The sequence below is a fragment of the Tinamus guttatus genome, unplaced genomic scaffold (assembly GCF_059628265.1).
Source record: "Tinamus guttatus ecotype Peru unplaced genomic scaffold, ASM5962826v1 Tinamus_guttatus_pri_ptg000696l, whole genome shotgun sequence".
Classification (NCBI taxonomy): domain Eukaryota; kingdom Metazoa; phylum Chordata; class Aves; order Tinamiformes; family Tinamidae; genus Tinamus; species Tinamus guttatus.
The window spans coordinates 69,930-84,092 of NW_028289230.1; the positions used below are offsets into that span (position 1 = coordinate 69,930).

At 46.0% G+C, this 14,163-nt stretch overlaps 1 pseudogene; it reads right to left on the reverse strand.

Moving 5' to 3' along the window:
* Positions 1-1,470: 1,470 nt before the first annotated feature.
* The window catches only part of LOC104578877 (dynein axonemal intermediate chain 1-like), a 118,020-nt pseudogene continuing 105,327 nt past the window's right edge, over positions 1,471-14,163 (reverse strand).

A 14,163-nucleotide genomic window follows, 5' to 3' on the forward strand; every position in this document is an offset into this window, starting at 1 on the left:
GTTTGGGATATAGTACCTTTTCATTTAAGGTCAGCAGTGATTGTGCTATTCCTGAACTCACGGGTCAGATTAAACAGCCTTGTCAACAACATGCAATTCAACTCTGAAACAGGTTTGCAAAAGGACATGATTTTAAGAGATAACAACATTCATACCTACACATAGTAGACATTCAAATTCCTTCTGACCCATCGTGCAGTACTTTCACACAGTGCTAACTGCACAGCTGGCTGCTTTCAGGGTAGAGGAAGCAGCCACACTTGTGTGTGTGGCTAGTCCCCACTGGGAAATCCTTGTGAAACCAAGGCCAGTGACAGGTGGCTGACACCTGACCAGGAAGGACTCATAAATCAACAAGGAAACTTGACCTGAGCCAGAGGGATGGCAACCTTGAGAGCTCTGATGGTCTTGGACTGTGGTTTTGATGGAAATAAAAAAGCTTGATGTGTATAGGACATTCTCCTCCATGGCTCCCACACCCCATCCCCAAAAAGACTGCCATGCTCCTGTATTTTCTATACTCTCTTAGCACAGGGTAGATTCTCATTTCCAGCAGTGTCCGGCAGAAGGAACTTGTTTAAAATCCATTAAAACATTCTGGATTGACACCTGGGTGATTAGTTTCTGGCCAAAGACCATGCTTAATACAGAGGGTTAGCAGAGTATATAAAGTCTTTGGGGATGTACATATAAGATGCGATCATCCTGAGCAGTTGCTTTCCTGGATCAATTCTAAAGAGCCTGAAACTGAAAATGCTCCATTAAATGTAACAACTAGATAAGAGAATTATATGGGCTTAGAAAGGGGGTTACCTTTTACAGGAATACAGCTCACGGCTGGCTGAAGCCCAGAAAGAAAGTCTAATAAAGGAATCTTGGGGGGGGGGGAGGTCAGCATCCTCCATGATTGACCCTTAAGGCCAGGTGGAAAAAGAGAAAAGGGCTTGTGCATCTCATTCCTGTCATTTGAGATAAAGATCCCATGTCTTCTCATTAATGAGATAGTATGAAGGGGTGATGCACAGTAGTCAGGGGACAAACTCTGATGATCCAGGAGCACAAGGGACATGCAGCATGGACTATGTAGGAGGACTTGGGAGGGGTTAGGACCTCTTTAATTGGTTCCAAGGAGTTTTTCAAATGAAACCCAAGTTCAGAAAAGATGTGAGCTTTGGAAAGATGTGAACCTCTGCAGAGCTTATGGGCTTGCCTGGAGCACAGTGATAAAGTGCCTTCTCACAATTGTCCCACAAACCGTAAACCCTCTTTCCACCATCACCTGGTCCTGCTTAGGAAGGAACTGAGCCTTCTTGGGTAAACAGAGGGCAGGGATCTGACATCCCAGACATCCTACTTAAAACGCTTGGAGTAATGTTAAGTGTCTTGCATCGAAGGGGAGCTTTGCCAACCTCATTATACAGAAGAAGGGACAGTGAGGAGGCACCACGAGACCTGCTATGATGAAGTGCCTCAGTCAGAGGAATGCTTGGGCATCCTGCGCAGGTTGGGAGAGAGCTTCGGGCAGGTAACGTGGCCTCGGTCATCTCCAATGATAACAACAGGGTAGACAGGGTTAAAGCAGATGTGAGTTATCCTGTTTTTCTTCTTGGCCACCACTACTTGGGTGCATATAGCTTCATACTTGTTAACACTCAGATCAAACACATGGGCCTGAGGAACAAAGGCAAAAAAGTCAAAGGGGATTAATCAGGCGACAACACCCTCTCTGCAGAACAATGCTTGGAGAAACCACAGAAAGAAAAGGTCCAGTGGAAAGCCAGCTTCAGCACAGAATTACCATCTGCAGTGGGTGGCCTTGTCATTTTTTTTTAACCAAGGGATGGGCAGAGGCTCTCTGCTGGTTTGAGGGACTCTGCCCATCCTGAAGGGGCTCATGGAGTGAGAGCCTGGTCCCCATTGCAGCTGCGAGCTCTTCCCAAGGGTCTGGAAAGGCTCCAACTGCGCTGGTCCAGAAAGGGCTCAGAGCCAGCACTGCTCACCTCAGATGCCTTAACCCCCCTTCCCCCTATTGCAAATAATGGGACAACCAGGTGTTAAATCATGGTCTAACAGAGACAGATGCACGAAGCTAGGAACGCTGTCAAAAATACTAATTACACTTGATTGCAGAGATTTCCAACATTTTGGGCTTTAATAATAATAAAAGGGTCAAATCAGTAATCAAAGACAAAATGATGGGAACACGGACAATATGACTGGGAGGATACCACCAGAGTGAAGGAAGGGGAGCACAGAGAAATGAAATGTGCAGCACAGAACAGCTTGGTGTGGGCAGCCCACTCCAGCCCAGCTGCCGTGGACACTGTGCCTACACAGATGTCCTTCTCCTGCAGCATTGACACAAATGCCAGGTAAAGGAGAGATGAACAGGAAAGGCAAGCATGGAGCGGGGCAGAGCCTGGGATTCCCACTGGAGCAAACCACAGATCTGTGGCACTAAAACAGTGCTCATTTCATCTGACTCCAGTGGGAATGATGGTAGCTACACAAGTAAATGTGTTAACATTATCTCCCAATAATTGCAATTAACTCTCGTCATTGATACAGCTTGCAAAGGCTAATAAAACATGACGTTTCTGTCTTCTCTGGTGCTGATGCGAGCAGTCTCTGGCATCCTGGACTCTCACCTAGATTCCATCATGGAGATTTTCAGCCTTATGTTTCTTTCCCCTTTTTTTTTTGTCTTCAGAAAAATAAACAAAAAAGGAAATATTTTATGCTAACAAGTACAGTGGGAATATGGGGAAAATTATGACCAAACTAGTTGTATATCTCCTGCTAGCTGTGTCTTGTTTACCACCACTTAGGAGATGGATGAGACATATTTATTTCAACATTGTGCCATGCTCACAATTTGAATCTAGGAATTAGTTTAAATCAGACTGCAGACAATGCCGCCTTTGCTTTGCTGCAGCCTGGCTGTGGTGTAAAGGTGCAATGCATTGACACCCTTGTAAAACAGCAATTGCTCCTGAGAAGGAGCATGGCTGCTAATTCCATGTTGCTTTTTTTTTTTTTTTTTTTCCTTTTAATTAATTGATACTACTCAAGAAATGGGCATTTCCTTGGCTCTTAGGTTAGTATGTATTGATCTTGTGTCACTGGGGAGAAGAATCATGCCCTTAAATTAGGGAAAATATATTCTATGAAGCCAGACAATTAAATCTTCAGTGTGTGTGGGTCATGGAGGGCTGAAAGGCTTAAAAGAGAGTTTGTTCTCTTTCAGAGACATAACACCTCAGGCACAATGTGCAAACTAGGATAGCCATCTTTCATACATAGAGGTAGCAAATTGGGAATGCCTTGGCTGGAGAGTTGGACCTCAAATTTCAGGTGTAGATTCAGAATTTGAGAATTTGGTCCTGGAAACTGATATTTTAAGTGGATGAAACTCAAGTCTTGTTTTCCACCTATGCATTTAACACCTGGGAAGGGAAGAGTTCTCCAAACTGTGGCTGTGGCTTTGAACTCCAGTCTGGAATTATAAGATATCAGGGATGTCTGTCCATTTCCCAAGCTCTTCCTTGTCTTTAAGTCTCCTATTTTTGCTTTGGTCTGATCTTGTCTTTTTTGCATCTGTAGAACTTTAGCATGGGTCTGCAGCCCAGACTAAGGATATCACAAACTGCTGGACATGGAGCCCTACAGAGATCCACCAGCATGTGAGACTACCTGGGACATGTGTCCTTGCAGGCTGCCCAGTTCTCTGTTATGAGCAGCTTTAGAAAAAAAAACACCAACTCATTGGTGTGTGATAAGAAAGTACATGTAGCCAGTTGTTACAAAACCAGAGAGCCTGAGCCCATGTGTCTCGAGCATCAGTGTGCCAGGAAGCTGCAGCATCCTGAGTTATTAGATGCTCAAAGGGCCAGCTTGTTTCCATGCCTCTGGCCCCTGATTCCTCACTCAAAACCATGGCAGCACCCATGCTGCTTTTATCTTCAGCTACACAGCAAGGCAGTGATGCTTCCCAGAACACAACACTTCACAATCCAGTGAATCCTCAGGAACTATAACAATTTGCTCATGGTCCTGAAAGCAGAGAACGTAGCTTCGATGGGAACACAGCATGTAGCACCTCGCCAGTGCAGTGCTCTGTGCCAGGACACCTGCTTGGGTTTGTTGTGGCATCAAGGACTGCTTAGGAACAAAAAGCAGATCAAAGAAGAAATCAGTGAGGGTCCCACTGTGGGTAGCCGTAGCCCCCAGCGGTTGTGCTGGAGCAGGGCGGTTAGTGCCCCTTGTTTGCTTCCCCACCACATTCACCCAGGAGCAGCTCAGCAACTATGGAGCAGGGGCTTCAAACCACTGATCTGCAGCCCTCAAAGAGTTTCCACTGTGGGGCATGACCTCAAAGAGGGACTGGAGCCTCCTGACAGTAAAGTCACTTCTCTAAGATACCTTCTGCAGGACACTTAGAAACAAAGCGGGGACCTGCAGGTCTTTGCTGCTTGCAAATCACGGCAGACACCTTCGTCCTTGCTGCTAATAAGCATTCAGATAATGAGAAAGGGCATTTCAGTCCTCTTGCTACACAGTCCCTAGGAAGGATACGTAGCCGCTTTCTCGGAGAGACATAAATCAGGCTCTGAGAGCAGGAAACCTGAGAATGGAGAGGCGCAGACAGGGAAGAAAAGGAAAGCTAAAATGGCCAAACTGAGGAAATTTTAAGAACTCTTCTTTGCTTCCCTCAGCTCAACTGCAGATCCCTGGGGAGAATAGAGAGCTGGGCAGTTACCAATGATCCTAATGGCAGTTTTATTTATGGTCCCTGTAAACCCTCCTGCTCAGCCCAGAGAGGTGCAGGAGGACACACACACTACCCTCCAAATGAAGCTTCCTCTGCTCAGCGAAGCAATTCCTTGCACCATGGGGATTTATGAGCTGCCATCAATAACTGTCACAGGAAACCTGGACACCCAGTGTGGGAAACTGAGAAATCGTGAGAAACTGTGGGAAGCTGTGGGAACAGTGAAAGTTAGGAGTGAGAAACTGAAAGTTAGGAATAACAGATTAACAGATAGAGAAACCCAAAACACAGGCTGGACGCACCGATCTCTGGTTGGTTACCTGTTGTCTGTTAGCAGGATTGGACCCAGAGAGCAATAGAGTCAAGGAATTGGCTGAAGGCAGGGGGAGGGAGCGCGTGGACACTGTATGCTCAGATACTCGGAGAATATATAAGTTTGGTCTGATGCTCAATAAAATGGCTTCTGGTCCTAAACCTTAAGCCCCTGCTCCTTCGATGATTCCCACAACCCAGCACCAAAGTGACAGACAGTCTGATGGTAGATATGACAGCCAGATGTTCACAGCAAACTTTCCCATGGTGCACAGACAGTAATTTTGCTAAGTCGGTACCCCCTGGAGAAGAGTACTCACATTAAGCAGATGCCCAGTTATCTCTGCGCTGGGATCTGATGAACCTTGCAACCTCTGTCAGATACTTTCTATTCAATAAGAACATATCTAAATTATTGTCACAGTAACAATAGGGCCTCAATGTTTGATGTATAGGCAATAATGGCTATAACTTGGCTGTGTTACACTTGCAGAAAATATCTATCTTAAATGAGCCACTTTGATGCCTAACTCTTGAACAGACAGAGGAGGAATCCAGCTCAGCTGCATCCAGACCTGCAGAGCCTCCATCTATGAATCATGCAAATATATTCCACCTTCCAAAAAACCTGCAGCTCCTGACCGAGACTCCGCACAGCTGCTCTATAAGCATAGCACAGTGCAAGTCCAAGTCTATTACTGTATCTCCAGCGTTAAACCATGCTCAGAGTTTTAAATTACTCCCTCACCAGTTCCCAGAAGCTCTTTGGTGACTCGGACCCTGTGATCTTTATGTCGTGCTGTCCCCCACAGCCCTACAGCCTCAGTGCTACGTTAGAGGGCCATGGCACACTGGAGCTACTTGAAATCCCAGCGACTTATGGAGACACAGAAAGGAATCAGATGGATCCTTCCCTTGGCCAGGCTGACCCTGCAGCTCAGGAGACTTGAGTGGAGGCAGGACAACAATGTGGTGAGGCCAGAGAACGATCTGGTGGAGAGCTGGACCCTCCAAACAGCACTAACCAAAGACAATCAACCTCAGCAACCTGTTCTGACAGCAGAACAGACTACTTGACTTTTGTGGCCCACTAAGGAACCTGAAGGCTATCTTGACCTATCCTGCCATCCTTGCATGCCTCAAATCCAGGTTGGGCCTACAGGGGCTGCAGTTTTTGCTGTCCTTTCCTCTGGCACTCCTGAGCTTTGAGCCCCCAGCTACGGTCCAGCCACTGGTAGCCTGCTCAAAAATAACCTGACAGCAACCAGAATCAACACGAGGTGAGTGGGGTGAGGGAATTATATATGTGAGCAAGGCAGATACCTGGTAACTTGGCAACAAAGAATAAAATCAGTGAAAGACTGAAAGGTGAGGGATGATTTAGTATCATGCTGCCCTTTATCAGCTGACATCTCCCTCACTGCTTGACTTTCATTGTCTTTGTGATGGATTTCCTTCATTTTCTTGACCGAAAATCATGATACCTGATCCATGGACAAACCCCATGGCTGATTTGTTTCAAACTCTTAGACAATATATTTAACAAATTTAATGTCAGGTCTGCCTGCCAGAGCATCCCAAAGACACATGGTGAGTAAATTAGCCCCAGTTTGTACCCCGATCAAGCTGACATACAGCAGAGACCTTATTTACATACTCACTACTGCTCCAATAGAGCCTGTCTCACTGCAGAATAGGCTATAGAGCAGCTCCAATACATTTAATCATCTCTAGAGGATATTTCCAGATTATACATAAGGTTTTTAAGACATTTCTTGGTCCCTCCAATGCATGAGGCCATCAGAGGCTCAACAGGAACAAAGGCAACCTGACTCAAGGAAGAAATGTTCATCAGCTCCCTGCTTCTGCAAGGAGGATGCAGTAAAGCTGCCCCAAAATTAGCACCAAGAAGGGGTGCAGAGAGCCCAAAGGACCCTTCTCACCCACAGCACCTCAGTCTATAGCCAGGGGTGATATAGAAGGAAGCAACAGGTGTGTTATCAGGCTTAATATCCTGCAGGCCCCTCTTTATGGCTACATCTCAGCTTTTTCTCATTCAACAGGAACTGGGCTACTCCTGATTGACACAGCAGGCAAACAACATCAGATGATTTGACTTAGCTCCCACATGCCAGTAAAAAGCCAAAGCTTCAGCATATAGTAAAAGAGCTGTAGCTCATTCAGCCAGGCTGAGGGCCAGTGATCTGACCACTTGGCTTCTTCAGAAAGCACAGCCACATTGTTTTATAAGAATGTGTTTGTTTATCCTAGCTAGTTTCTATGCTACTTACTACTTTCTGCCAGTCTGACTCTGCTTTGATCATCTTAGCAATTAGCAGCATTTAGAATAATCTCCTCCATGTCTCTGTCCCGCTCCTGAATGTTGCTGTCTAGTACTAAACAATTGTTACATCCTATCCCAGAGCTGATGCTCTTCAGTTTGGTCTAATATGATTCTATCATGTTGCCTGTGACTTTTTTTTTCTCCTCTTTAACATTAAAAGGATGCTCTGGAGTGAATCACAAATGGAGCTAATGTTTCTTACACCTCCTCACAAAGCTTTCTTTTGCTCTTCAGCTTTGTACTAAATTTAATTTGTTACTTTCTAAATCAGTTCTGAAAGGCGCAAGCCCAACAGAAAAATTAATCTGTGCTGAACTCCTGAGATAACTAGGCCGATAGCACACAGTACCTCTGTGCTACACTGCAATCTCTTCGGAAACAGCAGAGAGGACTCTTCCTTTGAGACCAGCATCTAAAGCCCAGCTCGAGCCCTGTTGTGCTCCTGGGGTAATTCCCCGCTGCGTCTCCCTGGGTTTGTCTCCACAGCTGTGACTCAGAAGCCCAGCTGCTGCGTTTGCAAGAGCATAGCAGCATAGGCAATCCCCAGCCAGCCTTGCAGTCCTGCTGCTTCCCCAATTAGTGCTCATTTCATATTGCACATTTGGTTTCTGTCTTTATTGAATTTCATCTCATTGATTGCAAATTGCTGCTGAGGTTGTCAAGCTCATTTACAATCCCAGTTCTGCCTCCAAAGCACTCGGAAGTCCTATCCACTTAGTGCCACCCAAACTGCTGCTGGGTTCCAGTACTAGCCCAGATCCCTGCAGCACCTCTAGCTGCACTGCACACTCTGCTGAGGATGAGTTTCCTCTGCATTACATTCACCTTCTCACCTACATCGAGGTTTTCTCACCTGCAGCATAGCTGAAGTCAAACTCTATTATAACTACTCCTTCTTCTGACCTACTTGGCCTGTTACTGTCAAAAACTAAATTAGACCAGTTTTATATCATATAGCATTATTAAAGGCCTGTTAAACTGGCTGCTCCTTGATCTGTCAGGGCTTACAAATAGATTGCTCAATGATTCGTTCCAGGATCATATTTAAGTCACCTAATTTATCCCAAAATGTCGTCCCCTTGAATACTGGGTAAAGAGTCTTTCCTTCATTTCTCTGACACTTTCTTACTCTGTCATCCCACCCCTAAGACCTGGTGAAGAACAGGGAGATTGTTTCAGGAGATCCTCACGGGGCTCCGGGCAAATCTCCCAAGGCTCTGCTGCATAAACATATCCCAGCTGTGCCATCCATCCCCCTGCTCTCTCCCTACTGTGTCCAGTGGTCCAGCCTCTGGTGTCAGGCTAAATCTGTGTCCCCACAGATCGGGATCGATCTTCATCTCCTCACGCTTGCTGCACCCTGCCCAAACCTTGTGGAAAGCCGTCACTGGAGGCTTTGGGGTGCATGTGAAGGCAGGTGGAGTTGCACAAGCAGGAGCAGCTCAGAGCCTGATCCGGAGAGTAGTCACTAATCTCTGTCCTGCTGCTTTGCCCACTGCAGTCCCAGCAGCAGGCCAGCAGAACTGCTCATAAAGTAACTATATAAAATAACTATCACAGTTCAAGATTATCATTTAAAATTAACCAACACTAACTCCAGGTCATTATAAAATGCAAATAATTAAGGTTCAGGAGCTACTGCCCCTGTACAGCAGGACTAGGACAGATAGCCGGGGGCTCTCAGCATGGTAATGGTCCTAATGCCGCTCATCCTCACTTCAAGTTCAAACCTAAGTGATGATCTGACAGGTTAAAGCAGGGGAGCAGCTAGGAGCAGCTTTCCCAACTGCAATCGCAGCAGGCTGTTCTGGTTAAAATGATGTCTATCACATCCTGAAAGAGTAGTAGCTCTAGTAATGAAAAACTGGCCCAGGAGGATCTGTGTAAGAAACAATCCCCACAAAGGCTCTGATGAAAGAGTTTTAAACTCCATGCTTTGATTTTGCACTGAAACCCACTACATCTCTCACAAGGCCACTTTATCCACAACTTGGTATCTAAGGGCATGAGGTGGCAGAGAGTAGGGTGCTGAGCTGCCTTTTGCACAGCTTCAGAGCCCACCAGAGCACCCTGTAAAGCAACAGGAGCTACAGCAGGATGGAGGTGAGGGCTCAGGACCTGTAGGGACACACCAAGGTCTTCTGGGCCTCCCTTCGTTCCCCAGAGCAGCTGCTGAGAAGGAGGAATCATCACACCGAGAGCCTGATGGCTGGGAGCCCTGAGGACAAGAAAGCTTGGCCACGACAGAGCGAGGGGAGGGCAGCATCAAGGACACTGCTCATCTCCTTCCTTCAGTTCTGATGTGGCACCAGCCCCTGGTTTTAAAGCACACACAAATCTCCCCAGCAGTCCACATTAATCTCAAGGATTCCACAGGGAATAAGAAGGTGCCTTTTAGATTTTGTGGCAGAAGAAAATGAGCAGTTTTACAAGAAAAGAACCACTCTGTTGCAAATGCCACTTAGAGGCCATTTTAAGAAAGTCCCTGCCCACTTCAGACTCCTCGGAGGTCCTTCCAGGTGATGCAAAAGGGACCTGCACTCATGTAGTGTTTTCGCACCCCAGCTATTGCCCTGGCCAGTGCCCAGAGCGCAGCGAGAGGCTCCTGCTCCCAGCACAGCAGAACTAGGAGGAAAGTCCTGGACACGGCAGGGACATTTGCAGTGGTGAGGGATTCGTGATCAGAGCAGCCTTGGGCACAAGCACGAATGCTGAGAGATCTGCCAGCAGGCCGGAATCACAGCCCATGGGGAGGGCAGGATTTGGTCCAACACCCAGGGTAATACTTGCAAAGCTGGAAGACTCAGCAAGTCTTTTATCTGCAAAATCTTAAAACCTTTTAAAGACAGAGACCGTGGTTTTTTTGCCACTAGTCAGCATTAAATGGGCAGCAAGTTGCTGAGAATTGCTCCAAGAGCAGACACAGATGCCAGTACTAAACAAATATTTCTCTCCTAGCAGGGAAAGGACAGGTACCAAGATGACAGGCGTTTCTGCAGCATCTTATATTTTAAGTGAGATACAACAGGAATCTGGTCTTCAAGATTTTCCAAACAAAACATTTGTTCAGTAAAATATGCTTATATAGGCAGGAAAGGGCATACTTGCTTCCTGAGCAACACAAAACATTAACTAATTTCCTGAAGGTTTGAGTCATTTCAAGTATTTCATATCTTGAAAGGTCAACAGCTTCAGTGAAGGGGAGAGAAGCCTGGGAGCACATGTCTGAGCAGCTTTCTTTGCAGAGTGTACGCTTGGATGGTATTTATCTTGAGGCTATCAATATTTACTAAGGGCTGCCATAACATTACCCTGCTTTCACTGCATTAGTCATGAAGGACACAGCCTCTATCTCACAAAAACATGAGAGCGAATGGACTTCAACTCATGCTCGTGAGCTACTTGCTCTAAAACCTCTTCTCTTATGATGATGCTTCAGAGTGTCCCAGAATCACAGAATGGTTAAGGTTGGAGGGGACCTCTAGAGATCATCTAGTCCAATCCCCCTGCTCCAGCAGGGACACCTAGAGCACGTAGCACAGGGTGGCATCCAGGCGAGTTTGGAAGATCTCCAGAGAAGGAGACTGCACAGCCTCTCTGGGCAGCCTGTTCCAGGGCTCTATCACCCTCACAGGAAAGAAGTTCTTCCCCATATGGAGGTGGAACTTCCTGTGTTTCAACTTGTACCCATCACCCCTTGTCCTGTCACTGGCCACCACCAAGGAGAGTTTGGCCCCATCCTCCCTACATTCACCCCTCAGGTATTTATACCTATTGATCAGATCTCCTCTCAGTCTTCTCTTCTCCAGGCTAAACAGGCCCAGCTTGCCTAGTCTTTCCTCATATGATAGATGCAGATGAATGTATCGGGAGAAACAGCAGGAAATGGTAAAAGAATGACCCTGTGTTAATTATGTTAACTGACAGCAAATGTAGTCATTGAAGTGACCAGATAACAAGACATAGAACAAACTGAGAAAAGATAAGATGGTGAGAAGATGAGGAACAGAACTCAAGTCATAAAATATCTAGATAAGGAAAACACCTTTACTTAAGACTCAGACATGGTGAGAAAAGATACTGAGGCAAAATAAGACAACAGTTCTCTGCTCCTAAAGGGGCACTGGAAGTCAGAGCATGTCCAAAACTCAACCTGTCATTGCCAATGAAGGAAAACCCAGGATGAGGTGAAGAGGATTCAACAACCGCCATCCTTTGCCTTCTGTATGACCACAAGAAATCCTGGCCAGACCACAGGTACAAATATCTTGGTGTAAGAGAATGAGTGAGTGAAATTAGTTTTGCTTAAAATAAAAACCATCTTTCCTTTCTATACAGTTTTTCATTGAGTTTTATTACATTCTCAGACAAACTCACTAAGACTGAAAATCTTTCATGTCAAATCTCCTCACAAGTTTTCTGTTGAAGTCCTAATGACTAAGAAGTAATTTTGATCAGAGCCACAACAGTCACAACAACATCTCAATCTGAATATCAAGGACCATCATTTCTTATAACAGAGCTAAACAGTTCCTCAACAGCGAGATATGCAAAAAGGCAGCTTTGCATTACAAAATCAAATTAATGCAGAAACAGTTTGTCCTCTATGTAAAAGGGCAATAGATAGGCCTGTGTGTAATTAAGATAACAATTACTTGGCATTAGAAACACTATTAATGAAACCATTTTAAAAAAATCACCATAATTGCTCCGCAGCTAAAGAATCAACACATTATCATGCTATTTGTTGGCAAGCCCTGTCTCTGAGAAAAAAAATGCCTTTCTGAAATTCATTTTTCAATTTATTTAATAAATCATCTATAATATGGCCTGTGCTTGATCCTTGACTTGTACAGCATATAAGGAGTCTGTCCCTCTTACTCAATACGCGTGGCAACAGGCAAGTGCTGCAGAGACCTGAGCAGCTCACTGCAGCTCAGGGCAGCTGTACAGCCTGAGAGCAGCCCAGAGGATGGCAGGACTGTCACTGCCCTCAGCAGCAGAGCGGGACAAGGCTTTGGGAGGCGGACCAAAGCTAGCTCCAGCAAAGGGTTAAGATGTACCGTGTTTCAATAAAAAGAGCAACGAGGAAGGTGTGTGGCAGTCCAGGCAAAATGTCTGCAGCAGCAGTGACCTGTTGATCCTCAAACTTTTGAAACTGCCTGTAACGGGCTCTTGGGGTACTGAAGGCCCAGGCATTCTTCCCCCTGTTTCTGTGGGTACTATGGAGACCTGCTGTGTGAGACACTGGAGATTCCTCTTCCCTGACTTACCCCATACAGTCTGGTAGAGGACTGCTGTTCCCTTATTACGGGAACACCTGCATTGTATATGCAAGCGCTACACAAAGCAAGAATGGTCCAATATTCCTCTAATGCTCACCAATACTACAAGAATGTTTTGTTTCTTGTCAGTAACCCTGAAATTAGCCTTAACACTAACAAAAGTAAAGTTCCTATGTAACAGATTTAAGAGAAATGTAAGAGGTATCTCTGTGTTTGTCCACCCAAGAAGTAGCTAAATGCCTAAATGGCTTCATTGTTGGGCTCACTGCTTATGCTAAAACTCCATCCTAAGTATAGTTTCACTGCAGATGATCCAAGGCAGGCAGACCTACAGCCTTGTCTATACAAACCCTGCCAAACTATTCCTATTCAATCTTGCTCCACTGAGGATTTCCCTTGAATGTCAGCCTGAACATTTCTCCTGAATGGCTACTGACTGACCCCACCTAAGACTGACATATGCAGTCATATACACTGACATCCCTCATGTGTGTAAGCACAAAGTTGAACGTGTGGTTCATTACTGCCTCTTGTCAGGACAAGCTACGACAGGACCCAAACAGCTTGGAGAGCAATACCCAGGGTGCCAACCACTGTGGGTGATCTGCCAGCTCCGAACATCTGTCTGTGATTGAACAGCTGCTTTGTATCCTGAGAGCATCAGCAAAAAGCCATCTCGCCTCCCCCATCGTCCTTCACCCCAGATCCCCATCTCTCCCATTTCCCTCTGTGTCTGTCTTGTCAAAGGAAAGTGACTCAACTCAGAAAGTCTCACAGACTGGCAGAAGGAAGGACTTCAATCAGCATTGTCCCTCTATAAGGGATACATATCTACTAACTTTGTCTTGCCTAAATGATTGATATTGATTTCAGAATGGGATTTTATTTGGGTTCTTTTTCTCTCTCTCTTTATTTCTTTCTTTCCCCTCTGTGCAGAAAATCTCGCTGTCAGGAACTGAATGTCCAAAAAGGAGACAGAGGAGTCCTAAAACTTCATTCGAATAAAGGGAGAGTCCACCGGGCATATCCCTGTGGGGTCTCTCAAATTGTTGGAGGACACAGCCCCCCTTTTATCCTAATTTCCCGACCGAGGGACACCCTCTCCTTTTCCCCATTGGCCAAGGTACTCAGAAGTTACAGCCTTCCCGGCCCGCCTATACCAAACTCCTGCCTCCTGCCATCTGTTCTCACCTAAGGTCACCTGACTCCTTTGTCCCCCTTGCTGAAGAATGTGAGGGAATTCCCCTATTTCCCTCCTTTGTAAAGGCCCCCAGCTCTTGGCAGATGGCTCTTTTGTCCCCTCAGTCTCCCCTCCCTTTGTCCTGCTCTTCAGCCAGACTGTGGGGAAATCCCCTTATTGGTGAATACACAAACTTGAGCATTCCGCTCACCCTCTGTTTTGCAGGGGCACATGGGGAGGGAGCTCACAGCCACCTCTAGAGAGGGCTGGC